Here is a 27,526-nt window from a genome sequence, read left to right as displayed (position 1 = left end):
AAGTTTTTTAAATTTGCAAAAAAATAATTAAATGATGGTTAAAATTTGATTACATTTATTACTAAATCCTTTATTAATAGTTATTAGATATATATCAACTCTTTAATAAATTCAAATTGACTCAGATATGAAAATAAGAAGAATGTTAGATAGGGGTCTGTGAGACCCGACGTCCATGGGAGTGTGATTATTTTTTCACGTCCATAGTTAAAGGTTAAGTAGGTACCCTAAAACCAATAAGTAGCCCCATCATTTTTCAACATTAAAACAAAAACTACAAAGCATTCCTAAAGATATTCAAGAAAAAACTTAAAGCCAATTTGAAAGGCTTCAACAAAAAACACGCTAAATTCTGTGCACTGCGTCAGTCTCAAAAAACTATCGGACCCGCCCCTCTTGCCCGATCGCTTCACACCTAAGAATTCAATTAATCTGGGCACCCGCATCGCTGGCCATAAGATTCGTGACTCGTAATTACTTTTTTGAATAAAAAAACTTACATTTACTCGTTTAAGCGGCTCGACATCCCCGCAACGGTCACGTAAAGCCTCAACTTTTCTATTAAACCGTATCAATCTCAGTAATAGCTTATCGAAACAATACCGATAACTAACTGCCAGTAAATTACAAACAAGATTTACATCCACCATTCATCATCCAGGAATTAATCTGCCCAGTCCCGCGGCATCGCCTAGAGATATTTCAATATTCCTCAAAAGAATTCCATTTGTTGTGGTACCTGGATCCTTCATATTTCTCGTGGAATAACAAAGCATTCGCGGGATCAAGAGCTGACCCGTGGGTGAGCGAGAAAGAAATAAAAAACTGCGCACGAGCACGCAAATGAAATCGAAATAACGTAGGGTGGAAGTACCGGTTTTGACCATCTTTGCCTTGTTTTGGGACACTCGAAATTATACCTTAAAGTATTTAAAGTATAGTGAAATTACCAAAGAGTTGTTTGTGTTTATCTGTATCAGATTGATTGATTATTTCAAAAATCGGAAAATAATTACTAAAACTAAAACTTTGTATCCGTATATTAATCTTCAGTCATACATAACTATTCCATTATTTATAAATTACTATAATGATATTAACTTCAAATTTTTGTCGCCAAAAAAGGTACAGTGGCCACAAACGTTACTTCTACCCTAATGTCGGGCTGGCAAGGTCCAAGCAAAATGAGATACGGCCTTTTGATTAACCATTGTCGGCCAGCCCGGAGTCTGCATATTTCACTACGAATAAAAAATATATCAGAAACACTACAACTGCGAAACTGCCTCTGTCCCCTTGATAAATTTTCTTACAACTTTCTCTGTAGGGCTAAGTAAGATTTATTATAGACATTCCAGTATAAAGTCATTATAATATTAAGACCTTACAGTGTTTAGTGTGTGTAAAGGTACCGGGAAGGCGCTGGATGCAGGTCGCCAACAACCGGCCATTGTGGAAATCATTGGGGGAGGCCAACTCGTCAGCAGTGGACGTCCGATGGCAGAAATGATGATGATGATGATGATGATGAATACAGTGTTAGCTTGACGTGCCGTCCTCTGTGTACGTACTCCTACATAATACAACTTACTTACGAAATTATTCTCCAACTATCATTTACCACTAAAATTAAAAGGTATTGGAGCTTACGGGAAATATTCAAATCAAAAACGAACAAGAGGAATATTAAACATAACGCGTGTCAAATAACTACTTAAAAATAAGACGCGGCGCCTTTGAAACCGACACGCTACCTTATAATTTGCATAAAGATACGGATGAGGCAGATCATCTATAAATCCACATTCCGATTGCCTCGAATTAATCAAAATTATTTTACGACGTTACAAATCAGAAGATTTCAAATGCTAATTCCGATTATAATGAAAGCGTAATGGCCACTAAGATTTATTGGAAACTAGCTTGAACTGCAATTAGGTCTGTTGATTGTTAAACTAAACTTAGGGTTCTCGCCCCTTTGTTATTTTTAAGACGGAGGGTTCCGTAAGTCACGCGTTGCCCCAAAACCGGCAAACTTCTGCGGGTAATTACATGCAAGACGGTGACCGACGCAGGGGGAACCCCGGAAAATCACGCGATGGTAAACCTTTTCGTAACAGAAAAGAAAACTGTAAACAAACTACGTATTGAGTGATATAGATCGATGTGGCGTGCGGTGAACTGATTCCGAAGTCTGACGTCACAGTGTTCCCATGAACTAAGTATAACTTAGACTTGTGGAGTTCGTAAACATGGAAGAAAATGAAGAAAATCTAACTACCGATATACGACTACATTTCAACTTTCCTAACAGCCGTTTCGTTTCTGTTTTCCGATGTTTTTAGAATTACTTATTTTGGGAATTACTGGACCTTAACAATCTGTAGGAAACTTGGCTATGTATAGTTTCTAAAGCGAAGAATCTCGGATCGTTAAATGTGTTAATACAGTCCGCTCCAGTATTAAACTCGAATGCAAAAAGGTTCGTGATAAAACGTGCAACAAGAATAGGCGATGCAAGGTCTGCCCGTGTGTGCCGGGCTTAGGTCCGGCTGTCTTCAAATCGGTAGCCATGGCCGGCCGGTTCTCGACTGACTAGTGACTAGTACGGCACAAACCAACTTGCGTATCGGACGCGCGCCAGTCGCTCCCGGCGCGCGCAACCAAACACGAAAGTTAAAAACTTTTGCCGGCTGTGTTTAGACTGTGCATGTGCCAGTGAACTGTGGTGGCTGTGTTTTTTAGACTGTGCAGGGTGCGTTTTGGCGGGAGCCGAAAGTCTCGAAGGGAGATACTCGTAGCTTAACCACTTTACATAAGCTGATATCGCCGAGCTTTCGTAATAGTTGCGTGATAACCGTAAGTACCGAGTTTGATTTAGTTGTTTCTAGTTTCTTTGTCTGCATTTCGCGGATTGCTTAATTTTCGCCTTCACTTGTTTTATTCGTGCCTGTATTTACACGGTGCATTTTACGTTCCCTTACAACGAGTTTGGCATGGCGTCTCGAGAATATTGAGGCTTTATTTGATTTTATTGGCTGAAATTATGCGGTTGAAAATGTAGTTTCGCTAACCGCGCAGTCGTAAATAAGGTTGTTGTTGTGTGTTGAGGTATTTTTGTTTTTAGTTCAGAGATTGTTTACGATTTGGGGCTTGAAAGGTCAATAGCATATTTAGGTGTTCTTTCTTAGTTCAATAGACATATCTACCGGATTCGTATGAGGTTTCTACCGGAGGTGGTGTGTTTATTATGGAATCGCACCACAATAAAGTCAATAAACTCATCGGGATGCACCCCGCGTCGGGGCTTATCCTGCAATGCGAGATCGTGGCAGACACGATATCTAAACGACAGATCGGAAGACGTTTTTAAATCATTCGAATCACCTTTGAATTCGTGCACGGAATCACGTTTATAGAAAGGGCTTTTCAATATAGCAGGTATAAGAATCGTAGGTAATAATTGGTGCAGATTCGTATACGAATTGGAATGCTTAAAAATACGTTGTCTGTATTACTGGCTTAAAAAAAGGTTGATATTTAAAAAACAAGTGAACTCAACAGAATTCACTTATTCTATTTACGATAATGTTCTATTTAGGTACATTTCAGGGTTAATGGTAGTAAACCTTATTTGTTTGCTAGCAGAATTTCTTTTGGCGCAGTTAGATGCACTCTTCTAGACTCTCACACTCTTTTTTAATTTTCTAGTAAAAGCTACTGTACTGAACAATTCACTATTCTAGTCTATTATATTATATGCCGTGAGTATGTATTTTACCTACTTTCTAGAACGTTATTATAGGTATGTGCTTAGGTAAAATAAACGCGGGCATGTTCAGTCAAACTTTTCCCCTTAACCACCGACTCACGGTTAACTTTAACTTCATAAATTCCAAGTAAAACTCAGGTGAGCATATTTAATTACTAAACTAGCTCAACCCGTTTCGTATAGCATTAATAGGTAGCTAACCTCATTATATCACATAATGTGTCCATTTAAACCCGACTGGGCTTGGGCATAAAATGGTATAAAACTTTATTAATTTATTAATGTTGGACAGATGCTTGTTCCTTTATGATGTCTTAAGTATATTTTTGTGATAAAGGTTTGAAAACTTTCTTACTCGTAAGTTGTTATAATTAAATATCCTTAGACATTTAACACTGCGCTTCTAGTCCCAAACTAAGCAAAGCTTGTACCTACTATCTACCCTACTGGTACTAGACAAGGGATATAATGATACTTAAATACTTTTTTTTGTAAATACATACTTATTATACATAGAAAACACCCAGTCCAATACAAACAAATATGTTCATGCACACAAATATTTGTACTGTGCGGGAATCGAACCCGCTACCTCCGGAATAGTAGTCCGTTTCGAACCACTACACCAAACGGCCGACCGTTATCAATTGACTTATGATTAATTTGTAACACGAGTTCAACGTCTTCTTTTCGTTCTTCTGTCCACCAGAAGAACTAAGTTTTTGCTATAGGCAGGGCAATATACATAATTTAGGCTAGGTCTAGGACAATAATAGGTGCTGTAAAATTTTTAACTTTTTTCATTGTCAACCACTTTTAAGCATGGTGTAAGCTTGACTATTACAAAAACCTTATAAAAACTTCTTGTATATTTTTATTTTTCCAACCAAGTAAATGCAACTCAATTCCGCCCCGTATTATCTTAATACCCTTCTTGTCTACAAAATTAACTAACATAAAAGCAGATTTAAAGTAATTTAACCCTCGATTCGCATAACGAGCACGACTCGAGAGCCATCTAGTGAGGATTGTGCGATGCTCTGTGCCTACGCTGAAAGGGTTAAATGGGTATTCACTTGTTTATGGTAGATGATATTCGTTGAATGGCAACGGGACTGAACAGGTTATTTGAATAAATTTAGTCTATGGTATTTTATCGATTTCATGATGAAAATAGACATTCATGTTATGTCTTTGAATGTGTCTTTGGGGTGTTTTAATGGTGATAAAATTGCTTACAAATTTCCTTTTTTAGACGTTTAAGCGATAGGTACACGCTCAAGATTTAACTAAGCAAAATTTCCCAAAATAACTAAAGCTTCTATTATGGGAACCAGACAGCGGATATGAACAATGAACATAATACTGCCCTTGAATGAAGCTTTTAATAAAATCGAGCTTTGGGCTTCGCCTTTAGTCTAAATACAAATTGAATAAACTCTAAGTACAGTTTTATATCCCCAAAGCTATTGTATCTCCTATCCAATTACTTTTAGTCACATAACACTGGTCAACAGTGGTTTTGGTGCCAAGGAACTGTATATATTTTTTGATTGAGGACCTTATGCTGGTTGCTTTAGTAGCAAAGGACAATGTTCGTTCTCCATACATTGTTCGCCTAAGAACCAACAATTTTGACATATTACTACCCGAAAGCGAAATAATACGATTCTGTGTGTAAGAACAATGATTCCTGATGGACACTTGCCATAAAATTAATGATTAAGAATATTAAATCACAGCGATTTTATAATATGTCGTTTATGACAACATGGCGTCTAATGTATTGTGTGAATGTATGAACACCGATTCGCGAAAAATGTTTTGTATTGTCGTCACGCCGAGTCGCAGCCAAATAGTATAAAATAATAGAACAAGTTTTAGAAATACAACTCGGCATTCCACTTTTATAATATGCCCACATATTGCACGTAAATAAACAACATGAATCGTAGGTTGTTTCCACCCTTGTCATCTGACACATGAAATAAACTCCTATTGTATTATAGATATCGAAGCCGAATCGTATATAATAATAGAATGGGTTTTGGAGATCACTCGCGGTTCCACTTTTATAAAAAACCTACATATTGCATAAAAATAACACGAATCATGAGTTTTCTTTTCACCATTTACATCTGACACGAGATAACAAACTCCTATCTCCATGACTACCGTCGTAGTCTATGCCAAAGACTACAATATTTTAAGCAAGAAGTTTCAAACCTTAGCGGCTACAGTAACCCCTGGGCCACATACATCATGATAACATTCGGTCGGCACCGGAACGAAGTCTTGCGATTATGCAAAAAAGCATCGTATTCTAGTGCGGCTATATCACGTTCAACCGGGGTTTTAATTCGAATATGACTTTTGATAGGTTCATCATAGAATTCGGCGGGGATATCCTCACGGAGAAAGTTCGAAAAAGGGCGGAACAAGATCTTATAATAATGCAAGGCCGAAGCTGTAACGCGCGTGCTCCTACGTGTAATCCGGCGAGTATGCAATAAATAGTAATGTCTGGTAAATAGCGGTAATACGTATCGTTCGTTCGTTCGTTTCAGCCGAAAAGACGTCCACTGCTGGACAAAGGCCTCCCCCAAGGATTTCCACGAAGACCGATCCTGCACCGCTCGCATACAGGCACCTCCCGCGACCTTGACCAGATCGTCGGTCCACCTAGTGGGAGGCCTGCCCACGCTACGTCTTTCGGCTCGTGGTCGCCACTCAAGAACTTTCCTGCCCCAGCGGCCATCAGCTCTACGAGCTATGTGCCCCGCCCCGTCTATGTCTATATGCGCTACGATTACAGGGTATCATTTTGCATAGTCGCAAGACTTCACTCCGCTGCTGTCAAATCAATGTCGCATAATGTTATCGCAATGTGTGTGGCCCTTGGCCAAATCACAGAAGCCTATGCGAAGAAAGAGCACTTGAATGACAATGAAAATCAGGGTTACCATTTTATAAGATCTCCTCACTATTGAGGGTAACAAAGTAACATTAATAATCTAGCCATTAATTACATTTATTACCTATACGAGAAAGTAAAGCAACATGCGGTTTTATTTTAATTTGTAAAATATTTGTAACAGTTTGTTCTAAGTTTAGTTTTACAACAGTATTGCTGTTTTAGCTGTCACTGTGAAGCTTTGGGATAATAAATAAATAGAAAAAATATTAACATAAATATTTATTTAAGTTTTTATGTTCATTATCATAATATGCCAATTTAAGTTACACTGTGTGACAGTCTTTGACACTAAACAAACTCTTCAGCTTAATAATACCTACCTACAGGGCGTTTTTATAGTTACTCTTGCTGATGAAACAAGAAGGGTTGATTCTACTACTGAAATACAACTACTATTCTTACAGGACCAATATCAAATTCTCAAAAAAATTCACATTCTCGTGATGGTGATAATTTCTATGGAGAGGTTTTTTTTTATATTCGGTCTCTTGGGATAAGTTATTCCATTTGAGCAGTAGAATTAATCCTTTTTATTTGATCACATATAAAAATAACACAAGTGTTTAGGAAAACTTCTTCTTTGGTATGGTATCACTACGGAGTTATAATGGCGGCAACTCTGTATCACTGACTTGTAACTTTCAAACAGTATGAATAATAAGGGCACCACATTGGTTTTCTTTCTGAAAAAAGGCTTTCATTTTTAGTACTAACCCTTTAGCACTATTTCATTGAAATAAAAATACAATAAACGCACAGAAGACTGAAATTGAGTCAACTGACGTGACATTTATAATTTGTTGACATTATGACAGTTTGACAAGACTAGGGATTGAAAAAGTTTTAATTGAAAAAGTAAAATGACAATTTATTAAAACGATTCACAAGGATATAATCGATTAAAAATATTTATAAAATGTTCTGATACTTGCCTGTAGCGATTATCCAATCCTGGTTTCTACTGAAAAACTACCTCGTGGCAATTTTAATAAAATAATAAAATCTTTATCTTCTCTTTCACAATCTATAAAAGTTCATTTGGTCTATTATTATACATGCGCTATGAATGAGGGTTTTCGCGATTGAAAAATCCGCGAGATGGCAATACGTAGACGTGAGGTCCAAATGCTGCATGATTGGTTATTTTTGACGTGACATTGACAGATATGTCAAAATCCACCAATCATGCAGCATTTGGACCTCGCGTATACGTATTGCCATCTCGCGGATTCTTCAATCGCGAAAACCCTCATTGGCATAGATTATAAGAGACTGGCAACTATACTAGGTTGATATATGTTTCTCTCACTTCAACTGGCATTGGATTCAACATCGGATTCTGACACTTTTACAGTTATGATACCATGAATATCAGTTTATGGTCCTAATTATTTTCATTTTATTTACGACCTTCGACCAGTTGGACACTTTAGATAGCTTCTTGTAATAGTGTCAATATCTTTTTAGCTTTTAACGCAAATCTAGTCTTCTAATCGATTTATTTTATTTTCAAAATCGATATTTTATTGTCTATGATGGCCGCAGGAACATCACTATACATGGACTCCCAGCAATAAAGTACAGTAATGCCTCGTACAGATTTTATCGGCAAAAATAATGGAACTTGATAGGTTTTAGACCATGCCACGCACCAAAACGTCCGGAAGTTGTAATAGTATTATAGAATAAACGTTAAAAGACTTATTTATTTAATTTTTCAATGCTTAAGTGTCCATTAGAATGAAAGGGTGCTTAATGTATTAAAAAAAATAGAAAATAATTATGATGGGTTAATGTTTTTGGGCGGTTTTTTAGGCGGTTTCTGACAATGTCCTTTTCGATTTCCTACGTGTGGTTTTCTAGATTTTGACGTGTATAGAAAAATACAAAATTTCACCAAAATCAGCGTTTATAATATTTTGAAATGCTTAAAAACTTTATTTTCCCCGACTTTTGTGAATGAGGTGTAATTGAACTATCACGTTGCATCCTCCAGCAGTAATCAGCCATCCTATACCGATCCCATTTGCCTTGGTACCTCTCTTCCAATGGTTTTTAGGTCTTGATAGCATCGCTCTCCCTATTCTTAGCTATAGCATGCTATAGTGACCCAAGATTCTCTGGGAATTGGTCAAGATGACTGTGGAGGTAGTGCTCTTTGATGAAAATTATGACATCCTGAGTTTTTAAGGCATGTCTCACAATTTCAGAGTAGTTACTGGACTAGTGATTTCCGAAAAAAAAATTGTAATTTCAATTAACAAAATCTATGCAAATCGTTCCAAATAGTCCATCGAACTTAAGAAATCAGTATCTTTTATTAATATTGTTATTTATGGACCATTAAAAATTACTTTATAAATTAATTTAAAAAAAAATTATGCTCAAACTAGGATTTTTTTTTGTTCTTTCCTCACTTTCTCCACTCTGAACTTCATGTTACGGCTTCTTTGACCATTGTAACATTGCCTTAAGTGTTCACAGCAGATTATACATACAATTTTGGGTATCTACGGCTTGAATACAACCACAATTTCCGACTTAAAGTAAGAAAAATAAGCACTTTTAATGAAATATTGCCTGAATTTTTGAACTTTTTAACTGTGTACACACCACAGATGTAACAAAAATACATTCTGATTATTGAGACAACTTCTTGGCAATGTAGACATGATATTAAAATAAATGAATTTATAAAAATGTACCGATAACACTACAAACTGTGCAACCAAAGTACCGATTAAAGCTAAATTTTAAAACTGAGGGTAGATCCAAAACTACACGTAGGAAAAAAAAAAGAAAAATATTTTTATGATTACTAATACACACCTAATAATAAACTATCAACAGAATCTCGGCACCATTTTCATTTTGATTTTTTGTTGACCAGTGTAATATACCTAGTAGGGTATAGTTGTTGAAATTCACGAAGGCGAGTGAGCTTTACACGTGTGGTGGCTCACTACTGCTCGTTTTACAAAAATTTTGACAGACATTACACTATCGTTATGTGCATGTACACGTACACACACAAGTAAATCTCACTCGTCTGAACTTTAATAGATATTATGTACAGTGTTCGCTATTATTTTGCTACAAAGTCTACTCCCTTTTCAAGAACAGACTAATATCCTAAACTGGCGTCGAGTCGTGACGTGTAAAGCTGGACTCTTTCCCTAAGGTTGCCAAAAGTCCAATGTATTATGAAACCACGGTCAAATTCATTTATAGCTTTTTAAACATTACTTATTTTTAATTATTTATTTAATTAATACTGGAAATACGTCGGCGACTCTTCGGATGCCTTACCATCAGCCTTCTTGCCTATTTGCTCATTATTGTTTGCTTTTCCCGATGCTGAAAAAGCTCAAATTCAGTGAGTCAATTCTGTACACACAAATTACATCTTGAATATGAAAATGTAGTACTTAAGTATTATTTTGCAATTAGGCAGTACAGCAGTAGCATCACCACATATGTATAAGCTATTTGAGGACATTTAGGCTGAGTTGCACTAACTGACTGTAACGGGCACTATGACGATAACCGGTGCTTTTTGTATGGATTTTGACAGATTTTTGACGTTTGTCAAAGTTAGAGTAAGATGGTGCAACCCAGCCTTATTTGCCTACAGTTATCCTCAACAGCCCATAGAACTCACTTCAATTGTTTTTTCCGCCAATATGTTCTGCAATCTACATGAATAAGAACACCCGTATTTTTATAGTTAGAGGCAGCCCTATTCCTGTAATAGGGACGAGATGGTCCATTGTTGAGATAAGTGGACTTAGTTAACTATACAAACTACTTTAAATTATTCCGTGTAAACAGTTTTACTGGAAGAAATTGCTTAGACGCGTACGTGTTACAATTAATGACTTAGGAGTGTCCGTGATTGTTTGTAGTTTTGTTTGTTCCTTATAAAGAACTTATATGACTTATAAGTGTTAGGTACCTACGATTTGTTGAAGTTATTTGTTTATTTGACGGAATAATTTTTACTTAATATTGAAACTTTCAGTAAGTGTAATAATAGGACTACTTATTGGTAAAATATTGTTTTTATGATAAAAATCAGTTTTTTTAAATTGCCAATAAAGAAAAATCTGAGTAGAGCCTATTTTTAAATAAAACTAATGCAAGCCGTTAGTCCATATTTAGCCTAAATAATAGGTACTCTAAGATTGTGTGGCATCATACCTTAACTTTAGCCGTAAGTATAACTTTAACCGAGGTTTGTGTATGGAGTTTGACAGACTTGAAATTTGCTATAGTTAAAGTTACATAGTGCAACCCATGATAAGTATTATCGTAGGTAACTTGGATTCTTTCACATCAATTTATGGCCAAGATATCTAGGTGCTTAAAACTTACACTCGACCCTAAAATTGCACTTTTCTCACAATGTGTGCGGATTCCATGCAATCAAACATAAGCACAATACACTCAAGCGCATCTATCGCTATAAAATCCCCGTTTATTTTTATTGCAATCGTAAACCGTAATCAGTGTTTGAATTGAGTCAATTTGCGCATCGCGATCTGCGCACACGCATGTACAGTGAACTACACATTTTTAACGCAAAATAGCATCTATTGCAAATACATAAGATGCATACGTTTAGTTTGTCGTGCCGTAGTCTATACTAAGTAGGTAGCCGTGTATTCTAAGGGATACGTTTTTGTCGGATTCGTTTGGTATGGTACTTTATTCTGTTTTGTTTATTTAAATTGCTAAAAATAGCGACGTTGGGAGCACATTTTTTAATAAAATCTTTTTAACAATCTTAGAAAGGAATTTAAAGTAATGATTTGAATGTTGGCATTGTATAGTTGTCATTGTCAATATTGCACAGCGTACGCTTAAGTAAGTACTCTCGCTAAAAAGCTCTTAAAATGTCAAAATGATAGCTAAGAAAATAAATAATACATAGTACTATGTTTACATCTGACTTTTTAAAGTTACCTACTTTTCTCTTCTTCGTAAACTTTTTCAAAAGATAAAAGCCGCCATTTAAGGAAAATAACTCTTACTAATGAATCAATATTCATAAACATAAAACAATGTTGCATAGTTTAACATTAATTTAACTAACACAAACCGGCATCATTACATCAAAATTTGAAAATCGTGAGTATTAAACTGATCTTACTTAAGCGCAGTCGATATAGTCTTATTAACGAAAAGTTATAGCCCATTTAAGTAGCCGATGTCTAGTTAGATGGGGAACTTAAATTTAATTGCTGACCTGACACCGAATGTGGGTAGTTTTAGGAATTATGCGTCAAGTTTAGAAAATTTTAATCAATTCTTGTAGTAATTATGTGAATTAAATTCTATTGCAAATTAATTTGTCTCATGCTGTGACCTTAAAGACTATAGTAATTTTTAATTTAATTTGTACATATTCTCAATACCAGCCCATATTATTTAATGTACCAGCGCCCCAGAGAGGGCCTAAGTACAAAATAAATAAGAGTGTGAAACTGCATACGAATTCTTATTAGGTACTCAATATCATATAGATACATAATATTCTTATTAAATTAGCCGATGTTGTTTTGTTTTAATTCATGACTCATTAAATCAACTGACAATTAGTCTCTTTGTCAGCTGATATGCAACAAGTTTAATCGAAATACTTTACGCAATAGTTAATTACGGTAAATGTTGTTAGGACAGTTAAGACGGGATGTAGAATAGTAACTGTAACTATTAAATAATCTCAAAACGAGTTTGTTTTGTTTTCGTCAATACGAGATTGGTAGCCGTTTAATATCCACTTAGTACGCATTGTAATTTTCTCTAATTGGTCGTCCACTTTCGCTCGTTGTCGTCACTATTTATTAGATCTTAGTAGGAACTCTTTAGTCACCCGCCCTTGTAAATTAGTTATTATTCTGATTAGAATTGCTATACCTAGTACAGCCAGCGGCAAATAGTTCGAAACACCTAAAGTAGCCAAACACGTCTTTGTTACAATTGGAATAAGGTTGTGTTGTCAACTTTTTGCCACTGTGGAACTTTTTGACTCTGACTGTAACATAGTGTGGTATACAGTCGACAACACATTTTCCAAACCTACTATACACTTTTGCTGTAAAACAGCATCTAATATAACTACGTAAAGATGCTAGTGTTGTAGAAGTTTTTCTTAGAGACAAAACATAAAATGTACTTAGGTATCTGTGCGTGCAGTAAGAATGTTCTTTGCCAATTTCGTCTGACGTAATGTATGAATGCCCTGCGTTTTATGCGTCATCAAAAAATTCAGAGAAAAAACAAAATTCTAAGAGGTGTACGTTCACTTGCACTAAAATAATAGTTTCAGGAAAGTAATCATAAAACCGCATTGCGTATATAATGGACCAGAAAATCGTAATCGTAATAATTTCTTAGATAACATTTTATTAAATAACGTCTTGTATTAAATAGGTGCTTAGCCCGGTTTATTAATTTAAAACTAGATTAATTAAGCAAAACAACTATAATAAAACAATGGTCACTCCCACGTCTGCGCTCCACTTACACTTCGTGGTTTGACGTAATAAGATCCGCGATAGCCTGGATTTTTGGCGATTACAGTCCGGTCGAATAAACTTACTTACTAGTTAGATCTGGGTCGCAGGACTAACAGAAAGAAATAAGAAACATGTAGTACCTACCTATATCATGTTGTGGACTTTAAACATCTACGGTTGATTTCCTTGCGATACTTACGCCCGTATTCAAAAACGATGCTTGCTTAAGTGAAGCAGCAAATCGAACACACAGAGTTGAATAGAACTCTGTGATAGGTTCGTGTGTTACCCTGTGCGTCCACGCGCACTGTCAGACTTCATAGTAATGTTTGTGAATACGGGCGTAAGTCCGTAGGAAAAATGTAGCATATTATTTGTAGATTTTCAGCATCTACATTCTACAGTGGATGATTCAGTTTCTTTGCGATATTTATCAACTTTATTTTCTGTTCTCTTAGTACCTACTGCAAAAAAGTCTGTAATTGGATGTCCATTTTAATTGATTATGCAAAATTTCGACAGTTGGTAAAACCAGAACAAATTCATCGCCTGAAAGCGAAGAGTCACCTTCGTAACTTAGTTTCCAAATATATTGCGTTGTATGCTGAAAGACACTATCTTACTATCCTCTTCAGTAGGCACGTATAAGTAGTGGCATATTCACGTTACAAACATTTTTTTTAAGTCCACGTTTTACCTACTCGTACTTTCTTATATGAATGAATGAAAAACCTCTGATTCAGTCATTGCACACTTCATTAAGGTCTTATTGAGTTGTTAATACCAAAAACAGTTGAATTCAATTTACTTACCAATATCTACCTACGTCTGTAGAACTGGATCACTTAATGCATAAAATCATCATCATTGTCATCATCATTGCCCACATCCTCCCACTGGCAGTAACAAACAATTTTTGGCTTTCATTCATTTGCAAATACAAAAATACTGTTTTCTTTCTTCAATTTACATCTACACTACCTAATATTTTTATAAAGAGAAAAGATTTGATTGTTTTTTTGCATGGCTCCGAAACAACTGGACTGATTTGAAAAATTCTAACATCATCCGTGATGAACATAATAAATGAAAGAATTATTTTATGAAAGTTAGGGATCCGTATGAAAACTTCGATAATGTAACCTAATTTTCCGCGTTTGAACTCCGCCATTTTTCGCAACTGACACCACCATGTCACACATTAAAATTGAACTGGCCAGCTATATCTCTTAAATTCCCTTTATATGCGAATTAAAAAAAGAGGAGGTTCTCAATAATTCAGTTGGTGTGTTTTTATTTCTATGCTTCAATAACACTGGCCATCTACAACCTTGATCATTAAGAATGTAATAACCGCGTCCAATTTAAAAACTTTTTATTCGAACCTTACGATAGCGATCTGATAACACCACGCCGCGAGGTCAAGAGAAAATTTAAAAGGTCACACATATTGATTTTATGAGTAGAAACCTACGTAAATAGTTTGTTATATCCATGGTTTTATATTTTAGGTATGGTTCTGAAATATTTTGTTATATTGCACCATGGGTTATGCTGCGTTGTGTCAAGTCAAATCAATCATTAGGTATTTGCTATTTTTAAATTATGACGTGCCAATTAGAAAAATATAACAGAAGTCATTAAATTATATTATCAATTTTATTCAATACTTCTAAATGTAGTTAGAGAGTGCAGCTTCGTCAACAAACTGCATTAAATGAAAAATATATATGGAAATTTCACCCGTGAGAACAAAGCACAATCATTCCATTTTTTTAGGATCCATGAGAATGAAAACCCATAAAAATAATGTCTGTGAGACCAAAATGAGAGTTGCAACTTTTTTTTTTATTTTGAACCAATCTTTTTGATACTTACAAACGAGATCTAGCTTATGTTTTTGAACCAGTCTTTTTGGTACCTAATCCGAATGTCCGGTTGGGCTATTAACTAGGTAGATCTAGGTCGAATACTCCATTATTCATGAACAATTGTTGAGTTGACGGAAAATCGTTAGCTGTCTGACTCATTATAAGAAATGCAACCGGTCAAACAACTGATTGCATAGATTTGTTCACTGATATTATAGGTTTTGAGTTTGGGCACGTGCTGCCAATTTTTTGCATTAATAAGTGTAACTAACACTTATTAACATTTGAATTTATTTTTTTGCACAGAGTTCGGGTTCAGGTGACCACTGTGCAATGTGTTACGATAATGGATTAACACCCGTATTTACAAATATTATTATGAGGTCTCACAGTTCGCGTGGACGTACATGGTGACACACCAACCAATCACAGAGCTCTATTCAACGTTGTGCGTTCGATTTGCTGCTTCTGAATACGGGCGTAAATGGTCACACAGTGGTAAATTTTTGTACCTATTATTAAAAATAATTGACGTTAATAAGACTGATAATTTGATTTTTATTTGTTGTTACAAAAATTAAAAAGATTTTAAAGGCTAGCGTATATTTGCTTTCAGTTAATAATTAATTGGAGTTTTTGCAGAGAACTAAAACAACAGCAATTAACAGTGTTGCAATAACAATATACAATACCTACCTACCATAATTTTTCATTGATGTTGTATAAGTAAAGTAATATACAATTTTACGCAACTGTATTTATTGAATTTGATTACTCGTGTAAACCAATTGTTGAGTTTAGGTATTTTGTTTGTGAATATAATAGGACTTCAAATAATAAAGTTTCTTCGTAAGAATTTTGCAATATTGTTCACTTATGCCCCTGTCGCATGGAAATTACGAGATATTGCTATTTGGAACTCGCTGAACTTTACTCGGAGCATCTTATGAGAAGTCGAAATTTTGAAGACTTTAAGATGCAAATAACTTACAGAAAGTCAGCATCAAATAAGCGCGTTTACGTACACATACACTGGACTGCAAAAAAAGAGTTGGTTAGAAATCTTATAGTTATCTTCAAAAGTACCTGACCTAGCTTTATGATACAAAACATACTAGAAAAACTACGCATTTTTATCTAATTTACATTTATTAAAATTAACAAGCTTAAGTTAATTTAGTCTTTATTTTATAAAGCTGAAGTACTTTTGAAGATTTGAGGATTTTCTCTACTACTCTCGAACTAGTGTGAAATAACTCCGTTTTACGAACGACACCCGTCTGGTCGATTACAACCTTGGGCAAACAAAAGTTTTGAACATGTTTACACGTAACATTCATTGATACCTCGGTCGATACCATCATAATGGAAGTACAAATCAGTAGATGCAATCCTCTTGGTTCATCAAGATTGGTTCATAAAGGTTGGTGCATTGAACTTGGTTCGTAACTGGGACTGTAATACAACGAAAATAACGCACACCTACAACATAAATTCTTACTAAAAATTATAAATGCTCTGCCCAACGAGGACTGACAGACGATGCTTATTTTCCTATACGATATTGCAATCATTCATATCTGTAAACTTTATTCCATTCTTATAGTTAAAAAAAGATTCTCGAAAATACTTCCCTGAAACTTTTTTATAAAGACGTCATTTAAATTACTTGGTCTTCGGTTTACCAATACTACATCTTATTATGTTTACTTGTCGTCACTTAGCAATACAAGGTACACATAGGTATCCTAATTGGACTTTTAGTTTTTGGATCGATTCTTCTTAGTTTCATTTCTATTGTGTCTCGGACGAGCTTCGCAAACAAAACTAAACCGTTATGAATAACATCGTGTCACCACGCTGACTAGCCCTAAAGGTTGTTTGTTCAAATCAATTGTAACGTTTATTATCTTTTTACTGTCAATCATAATTGAAATGTTCAATTGTTTCTTTTAGTAAATAGTGAGAATAGCGTGTGCTATGACTGCCTGGATATATCACACTACAAGCTTTATATGTGCACTCGAAAAGATGATATTTCCTACTTCAATTTAATATTTTAATTATTTTTTACATTTCTTTTCTTTTCCCTTCAAAACATAAGTTCTATCTACCTACAAGCTTAATTGTCATATTTTTTTCTTTAAGGCAAAAGTTATAAAAAGTAGTTTTCCTTTGGCACTGTCAAAAGTATCAATACAAAATTTCAGTAGAAATATACAAAATAAAAATGTATTAGTTCAGTTTTTATGCTAAAAGGTATAACTGTATTAACCATGGTGTCTACCCAAAATATTATTATGATCCAGCAGTATTTCTATTACAGCTTTTGTAGTGCTTTATCCCAAACATCCATCTACACAATCGATGTACCGATTATACCGACCCGCTCATATATGTAGCACTCAAACACAACATGATTATGTTTGCCCCCTTACAACACAACATGGCTACCTTCGGTGCACACGGACAGAATCGGTAACGTCTGATACCTACCCATTTCGAAACTTGCACAGATCTGCTTATTATCTACACAACCGGTTTGTGGATCGACAACAGTGCCCGAGACTACGGCCTATGCGCATAGAGAACAGTCTACTCAAGTGTAAACCACAATCCTTTTTTAACTCAAACGTACTATGCACTTACAGAACAGTCTACTTTCGTAAAAGTATAATCATTGTTGTTCTTTTAACTTAAAAAATCCAACTTTGTTGTTACTTAAGCTGTATCATCAAAATGTACCCATTCATGCAATTTTGATATCAGTATTCATTAGTGTTGTATGTCAAACTCGTGTCTAATTAATTTACTAAGCGATGGCGTAACTAGGATATGCTACGAATTTGAATTTTGATTGGTATCTTTTACCTTTACTACAATCTAGAATTGATTTCAAAATTAATATGATGCGTGTAGGTAAAAAATAACAATACAATGCCCTACAAAATTATTCACTCAAATACAAATGTGCAATAGAAACTTCTCCAACGCCACAGTAACAATCGTCAATATCGTCATCGACTTGATTGAACTGGCTGTTTTGATTAGGCTTCCCCAGTAACTATCGGTTAGTTGAAAGGACTTTACAATATTTTGACTTCGTCAACTGATAATTGACGACGGGCGTTGGAACCTATAGCGTGATATCAAAAATAACTGTAAATTATTATTAAAAGTGATTGGAATACTTCTAAGGTGGAAAAAAAAGGAATTTCCATTACGCCTAAGTGGTAAACCTACGCTAACATTAATATTCAGTTTTCTATTAGTTTTTGATACTATTTTAGTAGTCTTAAAGTTTGGGTACTTAAATAAAGTTACATTAGATTCCAAACCAGTCAGCCGGCAAGCGAAAGGTCATAGGTTCTAATCCTACTAAGGTTATGAGTTTGCTCGAGTTTATAAATCTGCTGAACATAGGCCGTTTTATGGCTGAAATGATGATGATGATGATGATGATTTCAAATCTAATCATCTAAGTAAAACGTCAATATGCACCACAATCCCCTGGTCTTCCAGCTTAAGCTAGTAACAGAACAGAAAAGAATTTTATAAATATTGTATACTAATACAATAGTAACAAGAAAACTACAAAGAAACTTCTTGAGAAATTTGTGTGTTCTCCTCACTAAGTTACTGTAATTAAACATTAAATCCTTTTTAGATTAGCATTAGTACAAGACTACATTTTGGTAGCAAAATCACAAAATCACACATAGGCTACAACTCCATAAGAGGCTAAAAAGGTCAACTTTGTGTACTGCTATTCCAACTGAGCTACTTAGACACTGGATGAAACCGTCGAAATTTTTAAAGTGTAATACCAGAGTAATTTGTATTTACTCTGGTAATACGCTGTTACGGCAAGCGTTTGTTTCATCAATGTTGGGTATACCTACTCTTAAGCTGTGTACTGTAAGTTGTACCTTGTGTACTGTTGTCCGTACATTAGCCTACATTGCTCGTGAATAGAAAAGCATACAAAACAGGTAACACATCAACACGTTGAATAATGAAATGGATGAAACCTCAGATCATAGAAGGGAATAGATGTGAAACGGGGGCGTGGCGCGTGTCTCCGCGATATGCCCAGAAACGAACATCGCCCGCGACGCCAGGTTAGTCGCGATTCAGTCGTACTGAGGAAATGTTCTCCGATATTGTTGGATAATGCGTCGTAACGTGCAATAACATAAGTGAAACGAAGAACTACAGGAACAATGAAGTCATTTACCACATGTAAGTATTGCAAATCCATTGGTATTTTGCTTATAAATAAAAAAACTAAACATTTTTACGAACGAATTCAGTGCCGTGACATTTACTGCGATATCGAAATTAGTGGTGATAAAAATTCAAACACGTTGTACATTGACGATTTAGTTAGCAACCACTTTATGTCATGCGTAACTACTGCGCAATGTATTTTATTTCTTCCGATATCCACTGACGCGTGAAAATACACAGTACGGCCGCATGTGCCGGTCGTAACATAGTGCAGGGCTCGTGTTCTAATACGGTTTCCTATTATCGATAAATAGAAGTAAATTATTATTTTCTATTTTCTAATTTTGAATGAAAAAATCATGAGTTGCTTGCGATTTTTAAGTTTTTACAAAAACAATAACAATAGTAGAAGGGATTAGTAACTGTCAACTATGTAATTACTATAAGAGCTAGTTGAAAGCCTAATATAGGCATTATTTTTGATAAACATAGGCGGTACGAATTTCGCCATAATTAAAAAGTTAATGCGCGATAGTAGTTAATAATAATTACAGTGATCCTGTTATTATTATTAAAGTAACTAATAATATTATTATATTACCAATATTGTAAATACTGGTAAAAATCGCAAGTACCTACTTAACCCATGACTTTTCATACAAACTTTGTCAGTCTATAACTTCTATACTCCATCGATAACGACATTGAGCTTTGGTTGGGGTAAATTAATATAAGGTAACTTCATTTAGTCCCAATAATTGATTCTGAGTTTTTCGTCCATACAAAATGGAACTGACTCCTTTATGCAAAAATCGTTAAAGAACATTAATAATAACGTATAATAATAAAAAGGTTTTCATACAAGCATTTTTTAAACCAATTTCGAGCCTTGCCCCCAGGATTTAAAGTATCGATATCTTATCGACTCCATTTTATCTTTCTTCTCTCTAATTGCTTTTTTCAAAGTGTGCGTCACGTCACGCGGCCATTGATTGGCCATAAGGCACGCCTTCTGGCCAATCACAGCACTTTTAAGCCGGTTGCACATGTTGTCGTAGACTCTCAGTCGCTTTGTTTTTACACAGTTGAATGTGTGTGTGGGAGCTGTGGTGGGGGAAATGTGGGGACACTGGTTCTCGTTGTAGTTACGCGCGACTTCATATCTATTCTCTTTCTATGATCTGAGGATGAAACGGATCTGTTGTTCTCGGTCCTCATTAACACCAATACTCATTAGCACTCAGTAATTGACTGTTAAAGGATTAGCACGTGTATTAAAGCTTAATATTGACCTCGAATGTCGCAGTTACATTTTCTACAAAAGATTTGAGAGTTTTGTTAAACTTTTTCACATAGAAAGTCAACCCGCCATAGTCTTAGCTTGATGTGTGACTTTTGTTGTGGACGCAATCAATGAGAATATTCGTAATTGAGACATTTTGCTACTAGATATTATGTGGTATTTGCTCAAATAAAAAATCAGTAATTAGTTCCACTGCTAGACTGCCTTCCCAGGAAAGCCACAAAGCACTATCTTTAAGTTATTTCATCCAGCTGCTTCAAGCTCTTCTTCTTGACTATTATATTTTCCAAAAACGTCATCATTATCATCATCAGGTCATTATTTAATCTCCAGTGCAGGAACATGATCCTTTTTAATTTATCATAGGCTAATGGAGAATTTGGTCTTCTCAGTTGCATTTTATGAAACCCACGGAAAGAGGAGATCCACTCTGCCGTAACCACACAGCAAAAATTCAAAGAAAGTGTATACTCGTATTCCAAATTGCAAGGATTGTGATCACAATATCATCTTTTTAATACTAGGATTCTTGGATGGCTTAAACATGGAGTGCAGGTGCGGTTTTGTTCCCCAGTCGATGAAGCACCTGATGTCGTGCCCTGAGTGCCCAAGCAACTGCACTCAGGAGGATTTGATGAGTGCTGCTGACGACGCCACTCTTGTGGCGGAGTTTTGGGCTGACACTGTGTAGGTTTGTTGTCGACACGAAAAGAAGAAGGATACTAGGTACTGTAATATTATTCAAGATTGCACTATTCTTGTGTAATAATCTTAGAGACTACAATCAAATAAACCAGTGGTTCCCAAACTTATTTAGTCTACTGCCCACTTTGAGAATAAATTATTTTTTAGCGCCCCCCATTTTTGTAGTCAAGAGTCGAGCTCAGTCGATGTCTAAGAGTCCTCCTAGTAGATGACGCCTCCCAAGCCTCTACACAACGTCCCGATTTTTTTCTGGGTCTCTTACCGCCCCCCTTTAATCCTGCAGCGCCCACAAGGGGGCGTTATCGCCCACTTTGGGAAAGACTGAAATAAACACAGCCCACTGTATCCGCGTACCTTGCGATTGACGCTAGTGAGTGTAGCCCCGCGCCGTCGCGTGACAGAAGTCACTCTGCGGCTTGCGGAATGGCCGATATTATCGCTGTCGACTGACAATAAGGTCCCAAATTGAAATTCCGACACTAGAACCGAGCTCCACGAGTCGCGATGAGCTGTTTAATGAAATATTGCGCTGATGTTACAATTAGACGCCGCGGAAAGCGTCGTTAGACCGTCAATTTGGTTAAGAACGCTAATGAAAGTTTTCTTTTGTTTTTTTACTTTAACTACAAGCAAGTCCTGACGTGGTGGTGGCTATAATAGCTCCGATTATTAAGTGTTATGGAAGTTTATACTAAAATCATGTCTATTAAAAATAAATTTTACTCATCTTTGCGTTATCTACTCATCATAGTAATAAGCTCTGCTCTCAATGCTACATGGGTAATTGTTGTAAATAATTATTATATGGAACATTTTATTATTTTTTATTTATTATTAAACCTTGCCTTGTGGAACAACTCCTGTAGTTATCCAGCTTGTAGCAGATAAAAATAAAAGGGCATAAAATGCGTCCTGTTCTTGAACTTGTCACATATAATATAATATATTATTATGTGAGATCTAAACCAGATTTATGCATAAGAAGTTTACTATACCGCGCGTAAACACCGGACGTGGGTGGCTCTAAAGAGCGATTTCCGTTTTTACATAACCGGAAAATATTTAGTACTTTATTATTGACGTAGGCGAAAACCGGTTACCGGTTAAAAGGTTCATGACCTTCAAAGTCACACGTGATTATGACTTTTTTACTGCCTTATCATCAAAATAATGGGATAGAATCTCAAAAATGAATGGTAGTTTGCATGTTTATAGGAAACAGCAGGGGAGATGAAACTTAACACATAAAAATTACACTCATTCAGGGACTTCAAGAAAATTGTATTTTAAAGTTGGTGACGTTCGTCGGTTTTCGAATCTTTTTTTTGTAAACTGATACGAGTAGGTACCTATGTTACTTGTGTAATAAATTTCTTTTAGTATAAATTACACCTCATTACTAAACTTCACACCAATAAAAGTACCTATATTACGGGCTTCTTCCTTTCTTTACACACGAAATGCTAAATAATATGTAAAGTAAATCTGTCACCTAATTTCAAACAACCCTGGCAAAAGTTCCATGAATTTCAAGTCCCTTGATTATAAAGCTAAAAATACCCTCCAGGAAGAAATCTTCCTAAGTGTACCCCATTTGCTTTTAGTATCCGATTATTCGCCAAGTCGTAACTCCGTACATTCCGTCGTAAAATGAAACAAAATATAGAGAACCAATACTTACTGAATAATTACGGAAATTATTGAATACAAATCTCATAAAGCAACTTTAATTAATTCTAAATGAAAACTGAGTTCAAGGCAGGTTTTATGCTAAGTACCACATTAAATGTACGAGTAAAAAGGACACTAATAAGAAGGATCATCCAGGAAGGTTATAAGGTATAATTAATGAACATTTGCGAAAACATGCAACAGGTAATAAAGTAATAATAGGTAGGTATTTGTTAATTGCCCAGTCTATGAACATCTTCTCTGGTAAGAGCTTAGTAATACTAAGATTGGGTGGATTATTAGTTTTCTATGAGATAAATAAAATTAGGTTCGCCTTCTAAGTTATACTTAATTTAAAATATTCCCTGCAGATTGAGTACGTTAAATTCTTTGGAATATAATTCAAATCAATTGATTAAATTAGTAATTTTATGGATAGGAGGTAAGTAGATGTCCAAGTAAAATTCATTTTCCCGCAAATATGCAGCGCATTATTAAATCAAGTATTTACGAAAGTCATGTTTGGTACTAAAGAAACGATAATGCTAAAGAACTTGAATGAAGTTTACAACTGAACTTTTTGTTGCAAAATCGAACCTAATCACAACCACATAAAGTGTCACATTGTTCACCTTAATGTGCCGTTTTTTCAAGTACCTATTCCATAGGTTCCTAGGACTTGTGAAAGTTATTTAGTCAATGTCATAAATTGCGTGGGAAGATTGTGTTAAGCTTTGGGTACACTATAGGACAGATATAAATTAAAATCAATAAATAATTTCTAAAAATACTTTTTTCTCTGCTAAGGCAGAGCCTACAATGAAAACTAGCCCTGAAGATTAGTGTTAACTTATCGCACTACTGTATTTCTTAGTCGAACCTTAAGGTGGTATCACCGGGAGTATTCGCGTGTAATGTAAAGTTCAGTCTCGAACATTACACGGATAACACTTAGAATACAAATGTGGTGTAATGTAAGTATGCTCAAATTGAATCTATAATATTACATTACACGTGAATGCTCCTGACGAGGGAACACCTATAAGCAGAAATTCTACGTCTTCCTATGAGCAAAAGCTCACCCATTGCTCCTTCTTGAAAATCCACAAGGCCCAATTTTCTTTGCGTAACATCTTTGCTTTAGCAAAAAATACTAAACGATCGAATAACGATGCGGGACTAAATATCACACTTTTTTCGCACCGCACTTTTTCACAAACGCACTTTTAATAGGTCACAAACTTCACACCTCTTCTTGCTAGTGTGTTCTAGGCCTAATCCGATGGGGACGAAATAAATGTATTACAAGAAATAGCACAGGTCATTATAGCTGAATCATGGCGCGTCAATGTTCATGAATAATGGAATTGACCTTTACGTTATAGTGAAATGGCCTGACGCAAGCCCTATAGTAAATTGTTATCATGTAAATATACGTCGTTAGGTGAAGGACGATTGTAATCGATTAAATGAGGTATAATTGCTGCTAAATGACTCATAGGACATGACACCTAACTAAAAAGAGACAGACAGACAGAGAAAAAATATTTAAAAGTAGCTGACCCGACAAACTTCCTATGTTTATCAGAAATATTGTCGGATTGAAAGATTTTTTCAAATCGGTCCAGTAGTTTTGGAGCTTATTTAACACAAACAAACATACAATGAAATCTTTATTAGTGTAGACTACACTCAAAGTTTGGATCGGTCTTCGTGGAAATCCTTGGGGGAGGCCTTTGTCCAGCAGTGGAAGTCTTTCGGCTGAAACGAACGAACACTCAAAAGTTATAAAACAAATGTACAACATCACGGATCAGTACTTTCCATACATTTTTAATATACATATAGATCATTAGTACTTGTTACCAGATTTATAGAGGCATTTTATTTCCAAACAAAGAATTAAAAAACACCGCTTAAAAAGTTGGAATAAACTCTTTCTGATCTTCAAAGAAAAACACCAATTCCCTGCCATTATTAATCGAAGTTAATACACCTTTAAAGTCTTCGAGGAGCCGTAAAATGATCATTACTTAAAATTCAACTCGGATCTTAGCGATGGCTCGATGGCTTTGTTTAGAGGTTTTTCAAATTGCTTTTCCACCATTAGGAGTCATCTGGCCAGGGTCGGGTTACCAAACAGAATCTTTTTTAACTTAAATCTAAAAGGATTAAAATATTTATGTCACCGTGTCAACTCGAGGTGACCCCTTTCAGAGTTGATAAACTAAGTGTGACTTCAACCGTAAGCCGGAATTTTTCAATAAATCTGTAAAATTGTTTACAATTCAATTTGTTGGGAAAAATAAAAGATCAGATACTAAATATATTTTATTCTATAAAATAGGTTTCCATGAATCGGTATAATTTTATTAGTACATAATAAGCAATGTTTTGTTTTAATTTCGATTGTAGGTATGTGTTTTTTCATTCTATGTAAATTAGGTTAATAAGTTCAGCAGATTTTGGAAGGAATAACCAAAATTTCAGATAAAACTAGAACAGTGACAACCCTATTCCAGATTAACGACCTCACGTACAGCAAATACTACAAACAACAGTTGAGGTGACTTAAAATAATCGTAAATTGTTGCGTCCGATCGACTAATTTAGTCAAGCGAAATCTTCATAGCCGGTCAGTTACTATCTTCTTCCTTATTGTCAAAGACCCACCTCGGAGTAGGCCTTGCCCTTTCATTATTTTTTACGATCGCTGGGAAATTATTTCCCACTACATAAATCCTAAGATTTGTAAGAATTAGTTTTACTTTAGGGCTTCTAGAATTGATAATTAACCTTCCTTATAAGCTAGGTGTGTTTGGCTGTATTTACCAGTTGTCTTGTATAGGTACCATACGAACTAGCTAAACAGTGTCACTCACTCAGTGGCAACCATTAGTTTAATTTAAATGTATTCTTTAATATAGGTACTTTTAATAATAACTAGCTTTCCGCGCGCGGCCTCACCCGCGTGGAATTTTATCTATCACAGAAAAACTTTATCGCGCGCGTCCCTGTTTCAAAAACCGGAATAAAAAATCCTATGTCCTTTCTCGGGACTCAAACTATCTCTATGCCAAATTTCATCAAAATCGGTTCAGTGGTTTCGGCGTGAAAGCAAGACAGACAGACAGACAGAGTTACTTTCACATTTATAATATTAGTATAGATACAGACACGAAACCATGATTTTCGTGAATAAAACGCTCTACGCACTACATAATACGGCTTCTGAACTTTCATGGAACTTTTAATTCACTTTGAAACAATCAATAAGACAAGAAATTGACAGCCAAAACGTTTTTACATTATTACTTAACACCACAATAGCTTTTTTGCGCGCCCAATCTTGTGTAATACCTACGTAAGTGAAACTAGGCATACTCACGCTGCCTTGTGACCATTCTGTCAAATTAAATCTGACTGCTTATTTTCATTATCCTAAGGGCCATAGCAGACATGCTACTGTGCTGTGTGTGCTAGTGACTGAGTTTCTTGCGCTGCTTCTTCTCAGCACTGGCCCATTTGTTGTGAGCAGTGGTAGGGTTAATACTGGGACGTGTAAAAGTGCTTTTTAAAGCCTATTTGCAGAAATAAATGAGTTTTATGAGTTTTTACTTTTAGCATCGACGATCGGCGATTTTGCGACTGCATCGATTCAGCATCGCGATTTCGCGACCTAAACGTTCGGAAGTGGTACCGGACTAGCGCGTTTTAGCGACTTTCTCGATGCAGCATCACGATTTCGCGTCTTCATGCGTTCGGACGCATCGGAATTGCACGATTTAGCGACTGCTGTCGCTGCGTCAAGCTCCCGAAAAGCGACTTAATCGCCGCGTTTGGTGATTTTTAGTATGTTGTGTGGAATGTGTGGTCGCTGCATTCAGCTTCTAAAATCGCCGATCGTCGATGCTAAAAGAGCATGTGTACCTACTGTAGCCCTAATAGGCATTACGTTCATAATCGCCAATACGTCATTTCGGCCAGCTGCAAAGTTGAAACCGAACCGCGGACAGTTGGCATCGATTATTGCGATACAAATTGGTATCTAATCGCAGAAATGGCAGTAGTAATTCGAATAACTTACAACATAATCGTTCTGATATTTTCTCGTGGGCTGTTTTACGGATGATATACCGTGTAGTGTTGCCGGTGTATCGATATTTCACATGCTAATTTGTGAATTTCGATCATGTTACTTTTATGCGAAAAATCCATGTATTTAGGAATCATTAGGCATAATTATTTAAGTATTTTCGTCAAAGACCAAAAATTTGTTTTAAAGCCATCGATATCGATATTATCTAAGTTATGGAATTTCGTGATCGTGATTATACTGAACGAACATGTTATTACTTAGATCAATACTGAAAGCTATCACTAGAGATTAATTACTGATTTGGTCCCTGATGAGAGCTTACTTGTAAGTATCAATATTATAAACGGCTCAAATATCAACTAACCATAAAACGTGAA

General features: G+C 35.6%; 1 long non-coding RNA gene across 1 annotated transcript in view; it reads left to right on the top strand.

The window, feature by feature from the left end:
• Positions 1-2,616: 2,616 nt before the first annotated feature.
• Positions 2,617-27,526, top strand: part of LOC135072663 (uncharacterized) — a 153,548-nt gene continuing 128,638 nt past the window's right edge. Inside the window, exon 1 of the long non-coding RNA XR_010257470.1 lies at positions 2,617-2,859. This is a non-coding gene — a long non-coding RNA (uncharacterized LOC135072663). The remainder of the gene's footprint in view (positions 2,860-27,526) is intronic.

This window comes from Ostrinia nubilalis, chromosome 6 (genome assembly GCF_963855985.1).
Source record: "Ostrinia nubilalis chromosome 6, ilOstNubi1.1, whole genome shotgun sequence".
NCBI classification, from domain to species: domain Eukaryota; kingdom Metazoa; phylum Arthropoda; class Insecta; order Lepidoptera; family Crambidae; genus Ostrinia; species Ostrinia nubilalis.
The sequence above is the reverse complement of the archived record's forward strand: the minus strand, read 5'-3'. Positions and strand labels throughout refer to the sequence as shown.